The 24710-nt window shown below is 38.3% G+C and overlaps 1 pseudogene; it reads right to left on the reverse strand.

Moving 5' to 3' along the window:
- Nucleotides 1–14092, reverse strand: part of LOC122816296 — a 126033-nt pseudogene extending 111941 nt beyond the window's left edge.
- Nucleotides 14093–24710: the final 10618 nt, after the last annotated feature.

Here is a 24710-nt window from a genome sequence, read left to right on the forward strand (position 1 = left end):
TCCTCTGTGCAGACTACAGAAAACACACATGACAGTATTTCCAAGCAATGTGAACACACACCATAATGTGCTGTTTAGGTCTACAGCTTCAGGTAGTGCTACAGTTCATATTGGTGATGGATTCACCAGCAGTACCACTCACTAAGCATACATGTATTGCTTTAGCCTACAATGAGACACCACATTCGTCAACAGAGAACTACGTCACATCATATGCCATACTACTATGTCTGCCTAACAGTACATTACACATCAGTTGCTGTCCTCACAGCTAGGATAGGAACTACCATGTCAGATCCAATGTCACACTAAGCTCTCACACCTTTACAGACCTTGCACACATTCAGCGTTACACTTATTCAACCTCACATAGCAGCTATTGCATTAAGTACATGTGTGAGTGCATAGTGTCATAGGTAGGTAATATGCTATTGGCCCTAGGGCCTACGGCAGCCTAACCATATGCTACCCTGGCTTTTGACACACATGTACTTTGATTTCACTTGCCCCTGCCAACCAGAACCACAACCCTGGCTAAATCACTCCAAAAAAAACACAAAGTAAAAAACTAACAAGCACCCTCCCAGACACCACACCTACCACCTGCATAACATAACCTTTAATTTTTCTGTGATGTGTGTGTGTGGTGTGAAATAAATATTAAGTGGTGATCAGAGGATCTGATCTGTGGATTTTTTTGCGAACTTCAGCAGCCGGTGTTTCTTTGTCAAGTTTACCTATCTATTTGTTTTTCCAAGAACCACAGATGTGTTTCCTGGGGTGTATTACCAATCTCCCACACACTCATCAGGGGTATTTATAACAACTGCTAAGGAGGAGCCTTGTTTGCTATTGCTATGTGGTCTGTTCCAGTGTATGGCATATCTCTGAGATGAGAACCTATCCCTCCAGCATGTGCTGTCTAGTGAGCTGACAAGGTTTAGGGCCCTAGAGCGTGTATCCCAGAGGGATTGTGATATGTTGCCATGGTGGTTGTCACCCAGCTATGGGTGTGACATACCTCTGTATGTCCAGCAGAGGTCACCTCTGTGTGGCAAGTATGCAATCCAGTGTAGTTGTGGTTTTGTGAGTCAGTCTGCATAGGGCATCTGTTTGCGGCCAGTATTACCCTTTGGGAGGTCTGTCTGTGGCCTGTTCACCTGGTGTAGTTGTCATGTGAAGTACATACCACACAGGGCATTGTGATGAGTAGAGGGGAACTGTAACCTATACTTCCATAGATGACACACCTGTTGTCATGACACATACCACACAGACAGATTACAGGTGTAGTGTGGCACTGTCTTCATCAAAGCGGAGGCTACTGTCCACCTGTGTCCCATGTTCCCTTACCACACCTTCACTGTTAGGTAGATCTCTACCTATGTGGTAGTTAATGGGTACACTGTTTTGGGAAGGTGGAATGGCACTGCAGTATCAACACTTGTCTACAGTCCATGCCTTGGTCACCACACACCTGTTGCGGTACATATGACCCCATGTCTCTCTGTCTCTCTCTCTCACTCTATATTATATATATGCATATCTATACACATATATGTACACATCCATTGCTGTACACATGGATGTACATATAGGCACATGTACAGTCCACCTTTCATGGTGGGGATATTACTTATGCGACAGTTGTGGGATGTACAGGTATGTGATTAAATTGCACAGTGTTGTGCAGAATGCATGTGGGTGTCCTCAGCCCTTGTGGCATTAGCAAGCCTCATTGGCTGTAACACAGCAGATCTGACAAATCTGTCCCACAGCATTTAACCACCACATAACATATATCAACACTACCATAGCTGGCCTTAGGCATAGGCCAACTGGGTGGCCGCCTAGGGCGCCACTCTAGCAGGGGTGCTTTTCCACTATTTATGTGGTGTAGTAAGACAAGGATGGGGGCACCAGGAAGTGTGGTAGGGGGCGCTGTGGAGCCCTTTTGCCTAGGGCAGCAGTTGACCTAAGGCCACTCCTGAGCACTGCATGCTGTTTTCTAGGCCACACACTACGACCTACATGGATATATGCACATATCAACCTTCACTGTCAGATATCTGTCCACCCTTCACTAACAGTTGCAGTATGTCCCTTGCCCTATGCACATGTGCAGATACAGATAGATACATACTGCTGCCACACATGGATGATTTGCAGTGTGTAGAGTACTCTTCAGGAACATCTACAACATGCCAACACATACATGTGAGTTACATACCTTACTTTGTATTTCCATGCTCTGTGTGTTATGGTTTTGTAGGTTTTTTTTTTTAATTGGTGGTTTGTTTTGGGTTTTCACCCTCTATTTAACTTTCTGTCTCAGTTTCTCACTCTGTTCTGTCTCTGTCTCAGTCTGTGTCTGTGTCCGTGTGTCTCTCTCTCTCTCTTTGTCTCAGTCTGTGTCTGTGTCCGTGTCTGTCACTCTCTCTCTCACTCTCTATCTCACAGCCCCTGCAATGATATAATTGCATGTGTGGACTGCAGGTACAGCCTGCTTTTCTAGGTATCTTCACTTATACATGTGACAGCCTCTGCACCAATTGCTGCCCACCATTCAGTAATTGCATGCAGCCTGCTGTTTGGTGATTGCATTACTCACTGTGATTGCAGCCCACTGCTATAAAATGCTAGGTTAGGTAGGTGTAGCCCTTTCAGATTTCCAAGGTGGGGCCCATGCTTGTTTGCTATGGACACCGTTGTGTCAGTCTGAAGGTTGGTATATGTCTCATCTGATGCTAGGGTTGTAGCCAGTTATATGCATGTTGTACTCAAACCTGAATGTTGCTGCTTCCAGTACACACATCTCAGTGTAGACATGTATGCACCCCTCCAAATGCTAACCCAGGATACATGGGAGTATGTACTTTTTTCTCACTTGCACAATTAACTGCCATACAAATGTGGTTATTGCACTGTATTCCTGTGGCCAGTATTTATCCTGGTCTGATACTGTGTGGTGTTTGTAAGGTGCTACTGTAACATTATTCCCTGCTAGGATGGCTAGTTCTCCTTTCACAGTCATGTCATGCAATTCCACAACCACTGCTGGTAAAGACCCACAGAAAAGGATTTGTGTTATACCATTCCTAATTTCCATTTACATTCCCTCATAGTAATGCATGATATATTTATTTCAGAACCAAACTGTCTGAATATCTGCTGTGGCTTGTAGTAATTCATGCAGTCTATTGTGTCAATGGTCTGGGGTTCGAGACTAGCAGAGGTCTTTTCTTTTGCTGCTCATTAGAACAAAGGCCCTTCCATAGAGTGACTAAGGCACTTTTAAGCAGTTGTAAGTGGGTTTGCGTGACGCTTAGCGATGCTTAGCTAAGCGTACACATGCGCACACTCGCTTAAACCCGCTTACTACCGCTTAAAAGTGCTTACTCCCGCTAATCCCTGCACTAATTTCTTTTAAAGAAAAGAAAATGGGGAGATAGGAAAGTGGTGAAAAAGGGGGCACAAAGAGGGATAGACAGTAGGTAAACAAGCTCGGGATGTGCAGGACGGGTGTAGGGAAGGTCCATAACTGCCCATTTCTTTAACAGCAACAGCTGTGCATATGCAATGAATTTGGAGTGAAATTTGAAACCTTCCACCCTTGGGAGAGGGGTGAGGACAACAAAGTATGTTGTATTGCCAATTCTGATTATCAGCTTACATGTCCAATGGACATGTGTGCAAAATGGGCAGCTATGTATGGGGCGTAATTTTTTTGTGGATACAGATTGCTCTTTTTTTTTTTCAGGTGAGAGTGGGAAGTGAGGTAGAGGAAGTAGGTATGTCCGGGGAGGTAGGTTGGGAAGGTAAACAGACAAGGCAGACAAGATGCATACAGGGGTGGTGTATGACACATGGGATGGGTGAACACAATTGACGGGGTCGGATGTTTGGAAATCGCAAGCCCATGAGCCCACAGATGGTAACAGTGGAACTGAGATCCCCACCCATGGGCAGTCACCACTGAACCTTCACAGCCCCGAGGGTGGCTGTGCTGGGGGCTGCATAGGACGTGAGATGCACCACTCTTGCCTCATGCTGGCGTAGGGGATCAGCGACTGAATGCTAGATCTCCCTACGCACCACAACCCAGACCCTTCGAAGGGTGACAGGTGGCCCTTCTCTGCCCACTTTTGCATGGGGGGGTGAGCCCCATCCCCTGCAGCGCTTCCACCCAAAGGTGGCACAGGACCAACGAAGGAGGGGAGCCCGGGCTGGGCATCGGACCTGCTTGTGCCAGGTGCACTCGCCAGCTGAGGAGGGACAGGTGGGTCCGCTGGGACCGGCCTTCTCATACGTTCTGTGATTAGGTGTGTTTAATTACAACATAAGCAAAACAGCATTCCAGATTAGTTGTAACAGCATGCAGTAATATTCCCATTAACCCAACACACCAAGGTTACAACATTTGAACAGCAAGCATAACACATGCATATATTGAACCACAGTGGATATTCCAACAGCATGCAGGGATGTTTGGTAGCAACAGGCCACCATGATTGTGTTTTTTAAACAGGGCCCATGCATCAACGTGAATGCAAATATTTATAGAACAATAGGTCATATGTCCCAACAAAACTTTAAGATTACACATACCCATTGAGGTGTGGAATTGCATGGTTTATGCACATACAGTAGGGTGTAGAAAAAAACTCGGTTAACATCTTATAATTACCTTTTCATCTACACTACATTCCTAGTGACTGCAAGTGTATATCCCCTACATGTATTATTACACTTGCCACCATACATTAGGTTGTGTAATGGGTTTGGCTAGTTCAATATATTAGTAAAAAACGAGCAAGAAAACAACAAAAATCCACAGAGTAAACATTCGTTCAGAATAAATAAAAATAATTATACCAAATAATAACTGGCAGAACGACCAAGGCAGCATAAATCTAAACAAAAAATTCTTAAAACGTTTATTAAAGAGGTAAGTGCTTTCACATAAAAATGCTTCTTCAGACCTTTACACAGAATAAAAAATGGGTGAATATATACTATACAAGAAACAAATCCACCAATACAAATTCAGACTCAATTATCAACACTAATTAATATAAATCTTCTAAATAAGAAAAAAAAAAAAATATATATATATATCATATAAACATATTATTAAAATACTTATAAAAATATATAAAACTATACATGAAAAATATATACATTTATTTAGGAACCCTCCGCTTTTTCAAAAAAGGTTTTATATAAGCTTGTTCAATTTTTATTGAGCGACATTTGAGACCGGTCATTGAAGTCAGCAGGACAGTCTTACAAGGATCTAAACAATTCCTTGTGGACTTGTATGAATGTATCCAAGTGATTGACACGTTAGATGACATAATTTTTGTTACAATGGACATCCAGTCCCTATTCACGATGATAACTAATGACTTAGGACTTACTATATACATGATTATTTGAAGGCTCATAGTGAGTATGAACCTACGAAGATTGAATTGATTTGTTTTCTTTTGGAAATAATTTTGGAAAACGATATTTTCATTTTTCAGGATGAGTTTTTTATCCAAAAACATGGCATAGCTATGGGCACTTCTTGTGCCAATAGCTACGCCAATATGTTTTTAGCGCATTGGGAGCTTGAAGTCTTGTTTAAGATGGAGTTATTTATTACTAATGTTGTGTTGTATCGTCGTTTTGTAGACGACGTCTTTCTTCTTTGGAAAGGTAGTGCTGTTGATTTAGAAACTTTCTTTGCACAGGTAAATAAGTTATGTCATTGTTTATCTTTCACAATGGTTTCCTCTAGTGAAAAGGTTATATTTTTGGAGTTATTTGTTGAAAAACGCCCAGGGCCTTTGATTAATACAGGAGTTTACCGTAAAAGTTGCTCTCGCAATACTTTACTATCAAGAGGTAGTATGCATCCGAGCCACGTGTTTCAGAACTTAATATGTGGCCAAGGGATTAGAGTCTCTAGACTCAACCCCACTGTTGATGGTTTTTGTACTGACATCAGTGAGTTACAACATAGACTTGTCTCCAGAGGGTATACTAAAAAAGAGATCCAATCCGATTGGTCTGATTTGAATTCTCTCAGAGTCGGACCAGCAGCTCCTTATTATGGACCTAAGTTAATTATTCCAGACTTAGTTAAATCTAAGGTTCCTGGATATTCTGATTATGTGAGGATTCCATTATTTTTTACAAGAGACCAAAATACACTGTGTAGTATTTTTTACATAATTTTGGTCCATTCTGCAAGTTGATTCTGAATTAGGTGATATTGTTGGTCCTAGTCCGAAATTTATTTTTAGGAATAAAAAGAACCTGAAGAGAATCCTTTGTGGTCAAAAAGCATTGTGTGATGGGTCTGTCAAGACTGGTATCACTGTACCATGTGGGTGTTGCAATTTTTGTGACTATATTAATACTTCTGAGTTGTTTGTCCATCCAGATACAAAAAGATCTTTTTCTTTTCATGTGAATGTGAACTGAAAAACTATGAATGTTGTTTATCTTGCCTAATGTGTGATCTGTTCATCTTTTTATGTAGGCAAAACTAATCACCCTTTGCGTGATAGAATTAGGGAACATTTATATAACATAAGAAAGGGCATGGATAGTAATGCCTTGTCTAAGCATGTCATGGAACATGGTGAGGTACATCATTTCACCTTTAGAGTGATTGATATTGTTGTTCCTAGTTTACGTTTTGGAGACATATGTAATCACACTGAGTTTAAAGAAAATAATTGGATGATAATCCTAAGAGCTGATAGGGGCCATGGTCTTAATGAACGAGCTTCTATAAAACCTTTTTTGAAAAAGCGGAGGGTTCCTAAATAAATGTATATATTTTTAATGTATAGTTTTTATATATTTTTATAAGTATTTTAATAATATGCTTATATGATATATATATATTTTTTTTCTTATTTAGAAGATTTATATTAATTAGTGTTGATAATTGAGTCTGAATTTTTATTGGTGGATTTGTTTCTTGTATAGTATATATTCGACCATTTTTTATTCTGTGTAAAGGTCTGAAGAAGCATTTTTATGTGAAAGCGCTTACCTCTTTAATAAACATTTTAAGAATTTTTTGTTTAGATTTATGCTGTCTTGGTCGTTCTGCCAGTTATTATTTGGTATAATTATTTTTATTTATTCTGAACAAATGTTTACTCTGTGGATTTTTGTTGTTTTCTTGTTCGTTTTTTACTACTTTATCGTTGACATAATCCACAGAGACATGGCAGATAATGTTTTTGAATCTATTGACGCTAATGAATTGGACTATGAACCGTCCAGAAATGGCAGAAATGGGAGATTTGGTGTTAATTTGTCACAACTTTTCTCTAATTATTTGGAGAGAGATCGAAAATTTTTGGTATCTATGGACATCAATGAGACAGCAATGGGTGATGTCACTGATGCGATGCGAATGCAGGAAGAACTGCAACAGAATATGGATGCTATTGAACATGACTTCTTAAAATTAAAGAGGTTACAATTACAAAGACAGCATTTTGAGTACTGTTTAGAGAACAACATTGTCCTTTGAGGACTTTGTGTCCTTAATATGCCAACACAAGGGAGTCAGTTTCCAGAATTATTAACCAGATGGCAGCGTTTAAATCTAGAGGTGAGCGCTAGTTATATGCATTTATTGAATGAGTTTTTCTCTCCGGAAGAAGACAAATTGCGAAATGAGTTAAAAGTTAAACAAGACTTTTTGTTTAAAAAATTTTCCCTTGAGTCTTTGAATCCCATGCTTGAAAGTGTATTGGATGGTGTGGCTGTTTTTGAAAGAAAGTTGATACAGCAGAAGAAGGTGAAGATATTAAGAGACTTAAATAACTTTAAAACGGGTCAGGTTTTGGTTTGGTCAAGACCAGAGGGTGTTTCAGTAGCTAATAAAGTTACTAGCACTGTTTATGGAACTGCGACCAATGCACAACCCTCCAAATCTGCTTTGTCGATTTCTACATCTGAGAAAACTGCCCCCACGGCACTGATTGACTTTGTTAAAGATGTTACTAATTCAGTCAAGGGAGTGACTGTTTTACAGAATGGTTCAGCTACAGTTATTCGTGACTGTATTGAGTTGATAGATGATGGTACTTCAGAGTTTTCGGAGACCCATACAGTACAATCTTCCTTGTCTAATAAGTCTAAAACTTTTCAGGTTGTTAATGATGAGGTACAGGTACCTTTAGAGTTTTGCAATGAGCAGCATAAACAACCTGAGCAAAATTTATTTCCAAAAGTTATTGTTAATAGCACTAATAAGCCTACTGTAGACAAAGTTGTTAGATCTAAAATTAGGAATCATGATAAACTTGATTCCCATATTAGTAATAATGCTTGTCCAGATATTCCTTGTGGTGACCTCCTTTTTCCTCTGCCTGTCCGCCCAGATCAGTTTGGGAGACGAAGCAGATCTATGAGTCGAGGTCGCCAGAAGAGGAAATTATCGGGCGAACAACGGCAGAATCAGTCGTTGAAGAAAATGTGGGGGAAAATGTCAACTCACTGATTCTGAATATCTCTTCATTTCCTTTGAGTAAAGAAGAACAGAATGTACTCTGTAAGGGTTTAACTTTTATTCCCTCAGAGAATAGTAAGCTCACTGATACTATTTTGGACTTAAAAGTTTTTTGCAGGAATCTGATGTTACGTTTTCACTATGGGAATAATTGTTTGAATGACAATAGTGAGAATGAACCTAAGTATGCCCCTGTTTTTAAGCCATTAAGTACATTTGTTCCACCCAATCATCCTTTAGTAGAAGCATATTTTAAACTTACTGAGGATAGTATTTATGACTATTATAATAATGTATCAGGAAAATATAGACATGGCAAGAGATTTAATCTTACGCCTGATGAGAGACGAGCATTATTAAAGCTTAAAGAGAACTTAAGCATTAGTATTCGACCCACGGATAAGGGTGGCTCAGTTGTTGTTATGGACTCTGAACATTATAACAACAGCATGAAGCAGATGTTAAGTGAAGGTAGCTTCTATGGGAAAATAGGCCTATCTGATGTTTTTCATATTATAAATAGTATTAGGTATTCAGTGCAAGATATCTTTATGATTGGTTTAGTTTCTGAAGAGACTTTAAATTTTTTTGTTGTGTCAGATCCCTTGGTTCCAGTTATTCAAGGACTCCCGAAAATTCATAAACACCCGACCAATCCTCCTATGCGACCTATTGTCTCCAGAGGTGGTTGGATTACTGAGCCCTTATCAATTTTTATTGAGCGACATTTGAGACCGGTCATTGAAGTCAACAGGACAGTCTTACAAGGATCTAAACAATTCCTTGTGGACTTATATGAATGTATCCAAGTCATTGACACGTTAGATGACAATTTTTGTTACAATGGACATCCAGTCCCTATTCACGATGATAGCTAATGACTTAGGACTTAGCTATATACATGATTATTTGAAGGCTCATAGTGAGTATGAACCTACAAAGATTGAATTGATTTGTTTTCTTTTGGAAATAATTTTGGAAAACAATATTTTCATTTTTCAGGATGAGTTTTTTATCCAAAAACATGGCGTAGCTATGGGCACTTCTTGTGCCAATAGCTACGCCAATATGTTTTTAGCGCATTGGGAGCTTGAAGTCTTGTTTAAGATGGAGTTATTTATTACTAATGTTGTATTCTATCGTCGTTTTGTAGACGACGTCTTTCTTCTTTGGAAAGGTAGTGCTGTTGATTTAGAAACTTTCTTTGCACAGGTAAATAAGTTATGTCATTGTTTATCTTTCACAATGGTTTCCTCTAGTGAAAAGGTTATATTTTTGGAGTTATTTGTTGAAAAACTCCCAGGGCCTTTGATTAATACAGGGGTTCACCGTAAAAGTTGCTCTCGCAATACTTTACTATCAAGAGGTAGTATGCATCTGAACCACGTGTTTCGGAACTTAATACGTGGCCAAGGGATTAGAGTCTCTAGACTCAACCCCACTGTTGATGGTTTTTGTACTGACATCAGTGAGTTACAACATAGACTTGTCTCCAGAGGGTATACTAAAGAAGAGATCCAGTCCAATTGGTCTGATTTGAATTCTCTCAGAGTCAGACCAGCAGCTCCTTATTATGGACCTAAGTTAATTATTCCAGACTTAGTTAAATCTAAGGTTCCTGGATATTCTGATTATGTGAGGATTCCATTATTTTTTACAAGAGATCAAAATACACTGTGTAGTATTTTTACAGAATTTTGGTCCATTCTGCAAGTTGATTCTGAATTAGGTGATATTGTTGGTCCTAGTCCGAAATTTATTTTTAGGAATAAAAAGAACCTGAAGAGAATCCTTTGTGGTCAAAAAGCATTGTGTGATGGGTCTGTCAAGACTGGTATCACTGTACCATGTGGGTGTTGCAATTTTTGTGACTATATTAATACTTCTGAGTTGTTTGTCCATCCAGATACAAAAAGATCTTTTTCTTTTCATGTGAATGCAAACTGCAAAACTATGAATGTTGTTTATCTTGCCCAATGTGTGATCTGTTCATCTTTTTATGTAGGCAAAACTAATCGCCCTTTGCGTGATAGAATTAGGGAACATTTATATAACATAAGAAAGGGCATGGTTAGTAATGCCTTGTCTAAGCATGTCATGGAACATGGTGAGGTACATCATTTCACCTTTAGAGTGATTGATATTGTTGTTCCTAGTTTACGTTTTGGAGACATACGTAATCACACTGAGTTTAAAGAAAATAATTGGATGATAATCCTAAGAGCTGATAGGGGCCATGGCCTTAATGAACGAGCTTCTATAAAACCTTTTTTGAAAAAGCGGAGGGTTCCTAAATAAATGTATATATTTTTAATGTATAGTTTTTATATATTTTTATAAGTATTTTAATAATATGTTTATATGATATACATATATTTTTTTCTTATTTAGAAGATTTATATTAATTAGTGTTGATAATTGAGTCTGAATTTTTATTGGTGGATTTGTTTCTTGTATAGTATATATTCGACCATTTTTTATTCTGTGTAAAGGTCTGAAGAAGCATTTTTATGTGAAAGCGCTTACCTCTTTAATAAACGTTTTAAGAAATTTTTGTTTAGATTTATGCTGCCTTGGTCGTTCTGCCAGTTATTATTTGGTATAGTTCAATATATGCCTGAACTATATCTGACATACTAACTGTCCAGGATGCAGATGTTACTGCTACATATTTCTTGATTGCATTTATATTTCTTTATCTACATATCTGGGATGTTTTCACATGACATTTTCACTTCGATTTGTAGAGAACCCTGCATTTCTTGACACACACTCACATTTCTGGGGAAAATAATATGCTACACGTGTGCCAGATTTACTTATTCATGCCAGCCAGTAACTGACTGTTGTGGAATGTATATATGTTTCACAGCTACTAGCAATTCCATCACCCACTTTATATGGGACTGCACAACTCTGGGTTGCCAGCACCTTTTCAAACAGTACTGTTTGTATAATGCAAGGGAACAACAACATTTCAAACTCTGTGACACAGACACACTCTGGGTTTTAGACCTTTATTAATGACATTACACACTTTTCCACAGGCTCACTCCTTTATTTGTTTTAAAGGTGTATATGGCAGACATGTTCAAGACATACTATACCTTTATTAATAGGTTAGAACGCTCTTTTTTCAGGCTCACTCACTTATTTTATATGACAGTGCCTGCAGAGATATTATTCCAGACATATGTTACCTTTCTTAATGGGTTACTACACTCTTTTTCTGCCTCTCTGACGTTTTTATCTGACAGTACATGCAGAGGACTTATTCAGACAATTTTATGGCTGTATTATTGGACTACAACACTTTCTTTCATGCTCTCTCCCCTATTTTATATAACAATACATGCAGAATAATCACTAACCTGCCTGGTGGCGCAGCACGGTCACCTGCAGCTGTAAAGTAAATGAAGGGATATTGAGACATACCTATCCATTATACATACTCCGTTATCAATTCTTACATACTGCATTCCATGGCTACATACTCAGTTGTGGGGCATCCCGCATCCCATGGGCCTCCTGTATCCATTGGTTCAGGCGGTCCTGCATTCATCTGTTCAGGTCTGCATGGTGGTGACGGACCTGCTCACCAGTCTGAGGAATGCCTGTGGCACTGGTGAGGTCACGAGCTAACCGGTTCCAAGCCTCTGCCTTGTACTCCATCCCTTGGAACTGGCCCTGCAGGAGTCTTGACTCATGACGGTGGACAAGGAGCCAAACCATGTATTTCGACTCCTCGATGCCCCAGTGTTGCACTCGGAAGCATGTTCCCTCTCCGACACCAGACATTCTAACTGCAGATGTGAGCTACAATCAGTTATGGCGTGTATTCCCACCTGTGGGGCTTAAATATGTTGCATTTCCCGCACTTTTTTGTGATTGGCCATTTTGTAAAATTCTTGGCTGACTGCAGACCTGCTTAGTAATGGTTAAACTAACATTAGTAAGTATATGCATGTTAACAGTGGCTGTTTCCCCTATGTTGTCATGCTTAGTGGTTCTGTACTTTGCTTCTGATGCACAGAGTCGTGGGTTCGAACCTTGTCATTCATTTTATTTTCATACTGTCCAGACAGGCTAGGGGGTGTGGCTGCATTTAAGCAACTTTGCTCTACATTGCTCCTCGGTGCTCTACGGTGCCCTGGTTGGCACGGCGTGCATGTCCGCGCAAACACATTGCACTGGGTAAAGCGCTATTAAACTATGAGCAACTCTATTGCGCTGGGTGAAGTGCTATTGAACTATGGGCAACTCTGTTGCACTGGGTGAAGCGCTGCTTAACTACAGGCAATTTTATATTGGGATCCTTTAAAATATTTATTTTGTTCACTGATACATTGGCCATTTCACTGCTTTTTAGTTATGTTTAAACATATTTGTTAGGTATTATTCCATATACTGATTTAAAAAATAAATACAAAAGGGAGTGATGGGACTCGAACTGTGAATGCCTCTTCTTTGTGCACATGCTCTACCATTACGCTATTGCTATTTGGTGTGATTTGCATAAACATTTTTTCTTATGCTCTTCCATGTCAGAATTGCTAACTGTAGCTAAGCAATGGGCACACCCACGCACACACGCACAAATACGGGCAGCTATTTTGGGAATTTAAAAAAAATTAATGTTATGCATTTTAGAACTGTGATGGGGGTTTTCTATATCAGACAGTGAGGTGTTGGGTGCAGGGACATTTGAGCGGACTCGCTCTTGTTTATTTGCTTTTATTTTAAACACTTGCAGGGGCGTGGACATTTAGACTGCTCAGCAGTCGGATACGCCCCCTGCTTTCTTACATGGTCCGTGTAAGACTTACGGTTGAGTCAGCGTGCCCTCATGCATATTCATGGCACGCTGACGTCATACCGTTCAACTGCAGCCTCCGAGTAAGACTTATTAAGTCTTACACGGAGGATTCGTGAATCCGGGGGAGTGTGTATGCCTCTTTGCAGCCCTTGCAGCCAGCTAAACCATTTCATAATGCCTTAATGCCTGCCCTTGTCATATAGTTAGAATGGATGAGGAACAGGTAAATAAAATTTAATTTAGATATCTATCCAAAATAATTTTTATCCCAAGAGTTTACCTTTTAACTTTGGAATAGAAACTTTTTTAGAAAAAAAAAAGTATTAGATTTGACCTATAAATTGTCCACAAAATACAGTCAACAGCTTTCATACATTTAGCAATTGTGAAAAGTAAAAAGAGGAACTTGCTCCAAGTTTAAATTGCAATGTTTCTTTCACCATGTTTTTTCAACATTTCAAGAAACTAATTAGAGATGACATGTCAGTTTTGCCATAATTCTTATTAATGGACCAACGTAAAACAGTACCATTGCTAAGGGTTAATTGCAGCGCTTTTCATTTTTATTAACATTCTTTACATTTGTATGATTTCAATTTTATTTACACTTTTGTGAACACTGACTTGAAATACGAACTGCAGCCACAAACAATGATCTTGTGAGCTTTGAACTCTACTCCACTGATGCTGATAATCACATCACAGAGGTTATCATTCTGACTGAGGTAATTACAAATATCACAGACCATGGAAGTGATCTTGTAGAAGCTGATCTTTTAAAGCCCAGACATTGGTAAAGATATTTTAGCACTGAAATCTTCTAGATGTAAACAAAGTTTTCTTTGATGAAGGAACCTGTACCTACTAGCTTGCATGTTTTCCCACTGAGACAGATTTTTATTTCCACTTATTGTCTCTTACTTATCAAGATCTAGAATGCTGTCATTCCTGACATCACAAATGTAAAGATTCACATTCCAGAATACCTTTACTCTATGACTACGAACCAGTCCAGTGTTCTCCATTAACGCTGAAGTATGAAACTGTAATGTATGGTATCATACATCTCAGCTATCCAGAATTTCTGAGAAACTACAGACTTTTGCTTCATATGTTTGGTTTGTTATTCATAAAATATGTGCTTTTTCTGGCAAATCATTGAAGATTGCTTGAACTTACAAAATAATAGCAAACATTTGAATTGCAAACCCCTAACCTGTAAAAAATGCATGCTAATGCAAAACATGGTATTCTAGCAACTTTCTAAGTTGATAAGAGCAATATTTAAAATCTGTCTTTGATTTTGGGCCTTTGCTCAAATTAATTTGGACTTCATCCAAAATGTTTCCACTAAAAGATTAAGAATTATGTCTGGCATTAATGACTGACTGTAATCCTCAGTGTGTGTTTGTAATTTGATTGTAATCTGTAGTTGATTTGCCAGAAGGCCAACAATATGAGGCGAAATCAGGGGCAGTTGAGAGGTATGACAAAGAAGGAAAGGGATTTTTTTTTAATTATTACTTTGATTACAGTTAATATGAGGCAGAAAATGGATGTTGTGCAAATGGCAATAATGGAGAAAACATGAGTGAAATAGTGCCTCTTCAATTGTGGTTTAAAATGTTATGACTATAGAGTGCACATGTACAACTGCGCTTCTGCCATAACACTTTAACTGTCACACAAAGACAATATTTTCGTCCAGTGTTCTCCAGTATCATCTTATTACTTTGGCTATAATACCAACTCAGTAAAATGATACAGAAGTGCTGCTTTATCCATACCAAGTGGAAACGTCATATAAAACAACATGCCAGACTATAAAATGAAATACCCGACCTTCAGTGTAACATTTAATGAATAAAAGACCACATGTCAATACCTCTTTCAGAGCTCTTAATATTACTAGGGGAAATTTGGTCAGGACGCTGGGAAATTTCTATTACTTTTTTCAATCAGTGCCATGAGATCTTTCATATCTACTTGAGCTACCACCAACACAATCAGATATAGCCTTGCTTTAATATCTCATCTGAAGGATGGTGCACTGTGATGGGCACCTTCCCCCCAATGCTGCATGGCACTACCAGCAATCTGAAAATTAGCCCCATTATCTGCAGTGATCTATAGTTCCAGGGCCTATACTGAGTCCTTTTCCCATCCTGAACTAGAGACTCAACTATTGGATGAAGTCACCCTTCAAGCACCCTTAAATTTTCTATGGGGGTATAATCTTTTAAAAATTTGAATACGCTCTCCTATACATTTTATTCATAACATGAACAACTCTACCAGTTTATCAGTCTAGAGGTATGGTCCCAGCCTTAATTGCAACACTGAAAAGGCATGTTAAGTATGACGTCATAAAATTATTCAGCTCTGTATGTATTTCTGATGAGATCTCATTCACTTTCTCTTTCCTCCCACAGTGGAAATGTTTAATTGCCACACTCGCTTCATCCACCAACATGGATAGATCTAATTCCATCATCTTCTTGTAGCAGTGCAACCAAGGGAGAATTCAGTAGGTCCTCACTCCTTTCACATGTTGGAAATGTTCCCAGTTAAGCTTAGCTTTTCTTTACCTTCTCTGCAAAGAATATGAACTGTATCCTACCTCCTTAGTCACAGGATCATTTGTTAGAACATATAGAAGGATAATTTTGAGAAATATATTTGTATCTTTAAACTGCTTAAGACAGAGAGTGAGTGGTTTTCCCTTTATTACCTCTTTTATTCCTTTATAGCACAGTAGAAGTGGAACACAAACTGTACTATATTGAAGTAATACTTCTTAGATTCAGTCCATGTGTCTGTTGTGGACATGGAACCCACAGACCATTTATGTTTTGATACAAAAATAAATGTCCTAGCTGCTGAGCGACTTTCACTTCCTGACTCATACCTCTCAACTGTCCAGATTTTCCCAAAATGTCCAGATTTCTGCCTACTATTTTTGGTCTGTTCCTTACAAAATTTGTAGTTTGTGGCAAATCACTGAGGACTAAAGTCATTTAATAATGACAAACATTTGATTTTCAGACTTTATACTCTCCCATAAATGTATGCTAATGCAAAACTTATTATCCTAAAAACTTTCTAAGCTTATAAGATAAATACGAGTGGATGGGAAATCACAAATTTGTCCCAGGGGGTTCCACCTGTGTCTCTCATTGACAGGGGTGACAGCTGTTGACTGAAGTTTCTTTTGGGGGAATAAACTCTTGGCTAGGCTTGTAAGGGCCCTACGGCCATTAGCCTAGTAACCTCCTATGATCCTATGAACTAAAATTTTTTCCTGATTTTGGACTTTTGTATCCCCTCCCCCACCACTATTTTTGTTTTTGTCCAGATTTCTTGCATTAAGAGGTTGAGTGGTATGCTTTCTACATAACAAATGCTGAATGATGTGCAAAGAGATACTTCACTATTTCCATACATATGCACACATATGGTACGATTTATGTACAAGATGTTTAGCTGTTGTCTACCTCTCTGGATTTATTGTATAACATGGATTAGGTTAATGGCTGTTAAAGCCATTCTGTCAGAATTTCTCTGAAGAATTTCTTCACTGTATTTGTCTAATACATGCCAGTTGTAAGCTGAAGAAGTCTCAGTTTTCAGAGACAAAAGTTCTTACTCCAAGTTGCCTTCATTTGTTTTTGTTCACTCCTTATTTATAACAACTGATAATATCAGTCTAAGCTTGTTACCTTTCTACCAGCTGATTCCCTAAACTAATAAAATGAATCCAAACATGGAATCCTGTTTCTTTCTTCTACCTAATGCACTGCTATTTATATGGTTACCACATTTGTGCCCACCTCAGAAGGTGAAGACCATGGTTGTAGCTAATGACACCTGAGCTAGTGTGAGGCACATTGTAGAGGTTTTCATTGCATTGATTTTCCTCTTTGTGCTCCTGCTCAGCCTCTTTACATTGATGTCTGTTTGTTTCATCCTTTACTGCTTAGCTTTCCTCTGTTTTAACTTTCCTGCAGTATGACACACCTGGTACTTTTTCCACAGCAAGCGCCATCTGATCAAGAAGCACAGATGCAGCCAGTAGTAAAAGTGTAAGTTCCAACAACCACAGGAATACTTTTATCCATGAAGCTCTTCCAACATGCATCACTGCATGATCCAAAGTAGTGGGCAGATTTACTATCATAGACCCCAGGTGGTCACACATCTTGGAGGAAAACAAAGGCCTCCTGCAGTTCTAATATGATGAGTTTTATTAACATTACTATTCACTGACTGCAGTCAGAATCCATGCCCAAATTTGGTGAGTGAGGTCACTTTACCTCTCATTAACCCATCAGAAAGTTTCAATTAACGATGCTTCACTTGCATATTGAACAACACAATGTAGTTCTACTTTCCAGCAAATATAACATATTCCCTTTGACACAAAACTGATACATTTTACACTGGACTGCCTAATTTACTAAGGTCAGACTAGCTGTTTGGCAAAAAAATGTATTTACATCTCAAATCATTTACATAAGAAAAGCTGTAAGCTGAAATTACTGATCATCTGATTTATGCCCATGAACCAGTGAGGTGAAAAACAAGAAACATTTCTTCCATTTGACAGCTTTTATTTTAAATCCAAATCACTTTACTACAGACTGTGATAAATTCTGAAATCATGATTTTGGCTGTAATTAGTTACTAGTTGGGTGATGGCTGATTGACGTTTCTGTTTGAACTAAGACATTTGTTATTCAGAACCAGTGAAAAATGTAAACATAATAGAGCGAAGGAACAACTGAGATAAATGATATCCATTTCTCTGCCCCTTCCTACAAGTGTTGTAATGCAATTTCTCTTACCAGAGAAAGAAAATGAAAGAAAACATGCTTAATTGTGAATACAGACTGAGATTAAAAGTCAATGTATTTTTGGATAGCCATTTAGTGAACATACATTTATATTTTATATCATGGTATAGAGCCACGTATGCTATCACAGCACTAACAATAAGGCTATTTTTTTGTAAAAAATGCATGTTTATCATCATTTTTTTATTTATTTAACATTTGTTTACCAGGAAAGTCCGATTGGACACAGGTCCTTTTTCAGTGGAGGCCCAGGGAGAAAAGCTCTATTTATAAGTAGTAAGTTACATATTACAATAAGCACATATTAGATTTTGCAATTAGAGATATTAAAGAAAAAAGCACATTTTAGTTAGCAGGATATGTACAAGTACAAGTAATTCACAATAAGAAAAACGGTTTGTTAACAAAGGTACAAAATGTATACTTGGAGACATATAGGAAAAAACAGCTTGGTGACATTCACAATCCATATGCTTAATGTTGAAACATACTAATGTCTAGAAGTGGGTGAGTTTGACTCATGCTTGATTCTGCACAGCTCAGAGAGATGGAGAGATGGGGATTAGTTTAATATATGAGTGTTGGAGTGTAGGTGCAATAATTATCAAGAAAGAGTAGTGTTTGGTTAGTGAGGCTGAGAGTAATATTTGGTTAGTAGGGCTAAGAGGAGGATTTAGCAGGATAGTTACAAGGGCAAAGCCAAGTATCTATTAAGTGTGATTTTAGAAGGGTTTTAAATTGTGTCATAGAGTTGCTAATGATTATTGTAGATGGCATTTTGTTCCATATTTTTGAAGTGTAATAGAAGAGTGATTCCCCAGCTGAATTATTGGCTTTTGTGACATCTAGGAGGAGTTTGCTATTTGACGGCGTGACTATATAGAATACTACACTGATACTTAAACATGCTTGGTGGCCTTTTGGCCTACCATTTAATGATCATTTTTCATTATGAAAGGACACCTCTCACAATCATGTTTAATAAAACATAGAGGCATATATGTTATGTATGATTAGTGGCATAGTGAAGTGCATAACTGCAAATTAGTGCTTTTAAACCCTGACTACGCATCAGCAATACCAGCTGACTAAAACTACAGGATTCCTCTGTGCTCATATATTGCAGGTTAGTAATACATTATGTTTATGCTGTCAAAATCCTCTCACCATATTGCTTGCTTACTGAGTTACAAAAGCAGTGTTAATTACTTGGGCTGTTAAAACTTTTTTCTAACAACTTGGTGCACTTGATGCAAGAATGGTTCACATTGTTACTAAACAGAATTTTCCAGAACAATTCCAATTAATGTCACTGCACCTGGGGTGCACAAATACTGAGCAACTGGCATATTAGGAAACACATTTCCATCTGTATTTTGGACAGAATGTATAAACTAAGAGTGAGATGATCCAGTTCACTCTGGGTAGCAGTCCACAGAAAGGAGAATACTCGTTTGGTAATAGTTCATTTAATGGAAACACGTCTCATAAAGGGACTGTAGTCAAGAGAAAATGAATGAGCAAAAACATGTAGAGTTTTGTGCCAATGACTTTTGTGAACATGCATTTTGAAACTACAATGCACAAACATGCACACTTTGCACACTTACCCTGTGATTTTGAAACATGCCTAGTGCAGATTGCTACCCACAGGCACTATGTGTAGTGTGATGCAGTCTAAAAGTCATTATCAATTAAGAAGGTGAAAATCTGCATTTCAGTTTGCATCTAATGAGTAAGCCCACTTGTGCAAGTTTACTCTGGAATAAACTACCTGTCTATATCAAACAAAGCTCCTCATTAGCACTCTTTAAGAAAAATCTTGATGATTGGATGGGAAATAGGAAATTCACCCCGGGATCACCTCTGTGGCTCTGCTCAACAGTGGCACAGGAAAATAATTTTCTTGGGTGGCAAAAGCCAGGGTACCTTTTTGACTGGGCTTGTATAGGCCCCAGGGCACCCTGTGTGCTTATTTGCTATTACCACATGAGGTAGTATAACATAGTGCTCCTTAATGACCTTGAAGGATGGCCTGAGTAAACGAGGATGAAGACCAGTTGGACGACCAATAGAGACACAATGTCACTCATCTAGACTTCTTCTCAAAAGTGTCCCAATGAGAGCCAGAGAGAAAATGTCAGAGAAATAAACTGCCTATAGTCGGGGAAGTCATTCCCACTGTGTGGAGATATTAGGCTGAGCATCCAGAAACAAAGACAACATATGGTACGACGAAAGGTTCTCTAACTTCAAGTTGTACCAAGAAGCATATACCAAAGTTTGCACTAGATCAACATGAAAGGTTTTGCTGAGCCTGATGGTTAAATGCAGTGAAAAGAAATTGTGAAATTGAAGGTCCTGCTTGCAAAATGTGGGACACTTAGAAAGTCGTCAGCAAATGCAGCCTAAGGACTAACAAAATATGATGTTTAATCAATGTCTGAGTGGTGCCAAAAATGGCACTTTTACTACTAAGAGTACTGCAAGCACAGTGAAGAATATTAAGCATTATTTCTTTGAACTGACAAAACTGGCATAAGACTAATGGCTCCAAGAATAATAAAATTATACTAATTCCACTAAGACAAGCATTTCTTGAGAATCTAAATGTCTAAGTTATAATGGAGAATGTAAGCAAGTCTAAGTGTGATGCCTCGTATACTGAATGCAAATTGAATATGTCAGTTTTGAGCTAAACTGCTAATGCTTCTTCACAGCAGACAGCACTGTCTTGCTCTGTACTCTCAGTTCTATATAATTTATATAAAAATAACTGCTCAGTTTATATTTTGGACACACAGCTTGTGACATTGTGTGTTAGTGCTCTATGTATACTACAGGGTCCACTCTGGGCCACATACAGGCACACAGTCTGCTGTGCTTTACATCCTTTTATAGTGTCCAGAGTAATAATGGATTGTAAGGCACACAGTACCACCCTGATGTACACACTAACTATAGTTTGTGTCTGCAGGCAGCACTGTGTGCCTCTGATGTACATGCCCTAACGGGCTGCTTTTCCTTGTGCCGTTTATGTCACTGTATATAAAATGATGGTTCTGTTTCTCGTGTATGCATTTCTCACTACTGTAGCTGCAATGCTGTCCTATATTTCATGCATTGTACAGGGTTTGTCTCTGAAGTCAATGGATAATATACTATTACTTCACAAAATAGTAATGCTATTTACATTTGCCAGCTGCATGCAGACAATTTTGGTTCTGACTATCCTCCCTATTACCTGTGTTTGAATACAGGCCTGGACACCAGGGAAGCAGCAAGATAGCAATGAGAGAGACAGTGAGTGAGTGAGGATCGATATGCTGCAAGCATTGAACAAAGGTTACCTACCCGCTACAACATCATGGCTACCATTTGAACAAAGGTTACCTACCTTCTACAACAACATGGCCACCGTTTGAACAAAGGTTACCTACCCTCTACAACAACATGGCCACCATTTGAACAAAGGTTACCTACCCTCTACAACAACATGGCCACCATTTGAACAAATGTTACCTACCCTCTACAATAACATGGCCACCATTTGAACAAAGGTTGCCTACCCTCTACGATAACATGGCCACCATTTGAACAAAGGTTACCTACCCTCTATAATAACATGGCCACCATTTGAACAAAGGTTACCTACCCTCTACAATAACATGGCCACCATTTGAACAAAGGTTACCTACCCTCTACAATAACATGGCCACCATTTGAACAAAGGTTACCTACCCTCTACAAGAACATGGCCACCATTTGAACAAAGGTTACCTACCCTCTACAAGAACATGGCCACCGTTTGAACAAAGGTTACCTACCCTCTACAACAACATGGCCACCATTTGTACAAAGGTTACCTACCCTCTACAAGAACATGGCCACCATTTGTACAAAGGTTACCTACCCTCTACGAGAACATGGCCACCGTTTGTAGTTGCTGTCTTCAAGGATAGTCATACTAGAGAACAAATTGTTTCTTAAAAATAAAACAAAAATATGTATTGTTTAGCCCTTTCTTTGCTAATTTACAAACATAAAATGCATGTTTAAGACTAAAATAATATTAGTATTTCTATGCAATTTTATGCTGTATATCCCAATGTTTGATATACAGCCATGTATTTCTGTATTTAAGTTGACTATAAATATGTCAAATATTGCTGCTAGTTAACATATGTAAGTATATCCATAGAACTAATATTGTAGGCAGGACTGAGATATGTTTTTATGACATATAGTAGACTTCCTCTTATCCAGTCTTCCTTTAACCAGACTGCATTGTGTGACTTGCAGACTAATGATAGCATAGTTATAAGACCTGCTGAGAAAGGGGGACCAGTGGTGATATTGAATGCTGACTTTTATAATACAGCTATGCAAGAAATGTTATTGGATCCAAATGTATATGTTGAAGTACCAACAACAATTCTGTTGGAAATGAGTGAACAGATTGCTAGTACCTTATATGAATGCATGTGTATGGAACTATTAAGTAAAGATCTTTTTAATTATTTTACTGTTGAAAATCCACTCATACCTCAAATCCATGGCCTCCCCAAGATACACAAAGACCCATATAACCCAACATTTAGACCCATAGTAGCAGGGGCAGGATGGCTAACAGAACCTATCACTATATACGTGGATAAGGAATTGAAGACAGCACTCAATGAATATGCATATGTCTTGAAAGACACAGAACAGTTTTTAGTGGACCTTTATGGGGCAGTGAAGCAAATGGGAACAGCAGATATGGGGATGCTGGCCACACTAAATGTAGTGTCTTTATTTACAAGTATACCCAATGACCAGGGGATAAGCATGGTGAAATCAGTGTTGACAAGCCAGGGAAAGTTCTTTAATACTAAGATAGACTTTCTCTGTATGTTACTAGAATTGGTACTAGAGCACAACATATTTATGTTCAATGGCATATGCTATAAGCAGTTGTCAGGGGTTGCCATGGGCACAAGTTGTGCCAAAACATATGCAAACCTGGTTATGGTTAACTGGGAATATGAACATCTGTTAGGTAATCCCCAAATAGCCTTTTATAGGCATTTCGTAAATTATCTTTTTATTTTTTGGAAAGGTGATGGTGAACAACTTAAATCCCTGTATGCATACCTAACTACTACTAGTGACTTTTTAAAGTTTACGATGAGCTGTTATGAGATGAGTTTAGATTTCCTGGATGTTACCATATACAGAGAAAATGACCAAGGGTGTACAAAATTACATAGGAAACAATGTTACAGACCATCTTTTCTACACAGAAACAGTATGCATAACCCTAAGATTTTTCCTAACATAATCAGAGGTCAGGCAATGAGAACATCTCGCCTATGTTGTCAAGAGGAAGTGTATAGAAATGAGTTAACTAAGCTGAGAACAGGTTTCATTAATAGGAGGTATAGTGAACATGAAACTGATAAGGTGTACCATAATGTACACAAAGAAAGGAAAGGTAAAGCTAAGCCCTACTACTCTGATAGAGCAGGTAGTGACAGGGTAGATATCAGGAATAGTGTATTACCATACATTCCAATGGTTTTACCATATACAAGGGATGTGAAAAGGTTTGAAACCATCATATGACAAAATTGGCATATGTTGTTAGTAGATGAGGATACTACCAACATAGTGGGTGGACAACAACATTTTGCATTTAGAAATAAGAAAAATCTAAAACAGCAGCTTTGCTATCCAAGAATACCTACTCTAATGGATAGCACAGTGAGTGGTATCCATAGATGTGAATAATGTACACAGTGCATTTATATAGATGAATCAAGGTTTTTTAAGCACCCTGAAACAGGGCGTCTATGGGAGCTAAGGAATTTGGCTGATTGCAATAATAAGAATGTAGTGTATGTAGCTCACTGCACAACGTTTCCATTTCTATGTTGACAAAACTAACCATCACCTTAGGGAACGGATAAGGGATCACCTTTACTGCACCAGGAAATGGCAACTGTATAGTGCTTTGCCTAAGCATACATTGGATAAGGGGTATGACCATATATTTTTGTTTCGGGTTTTACACATTCTGAATGTCAGCAATTGGATGGGGGACAAAGTCAATACTATTGAAAATATGGAAGTAAAATGGATTTTGCATTTAGGAGCACACAGAGGTTTGGGTTTGAATGATAGTGTTCCACTGAAGCCAGTGCTAAAATCTAGAAGGTTAAAATAAAATAAAAAAATAATAATACTGTTTTAACAAGAGAATACCACAAACACATGCAGGGCTTTGGGTCAATATGACAGTATTTCTTGAGCTGCTTCTAGCATAGATATCACTAAAGACAAGCATTTGTTGATGCATGTATTAAAGCATATGTATTTACTAGGTGGACAACATGTGCATTTATTAGGCAGAATATATGTATTAAGTTGTTGAGTGTGTACTGCTTATACTTTTATATATATTATTTTTATATATTTTTTATGCTTATACCCATGTACATAAGTAGTTACTAAATGGGGAACATGAGTATAT

The sequence above is a fragment of the Protopterus annectens genome, chromosome 12.part0 (assembly GCF_019279795.1).
Source record: "Protopterus annectens isolate FY-2018-M chromosome 12.part0, PAN1.0, whole genome shotgun sequence".
Classification (NCBI taxonomy): Eukaryota; Metazoa; Chordata; order Ceratodontiformes; family Protopteridae; genus Protopterus; species Protopterus annectens.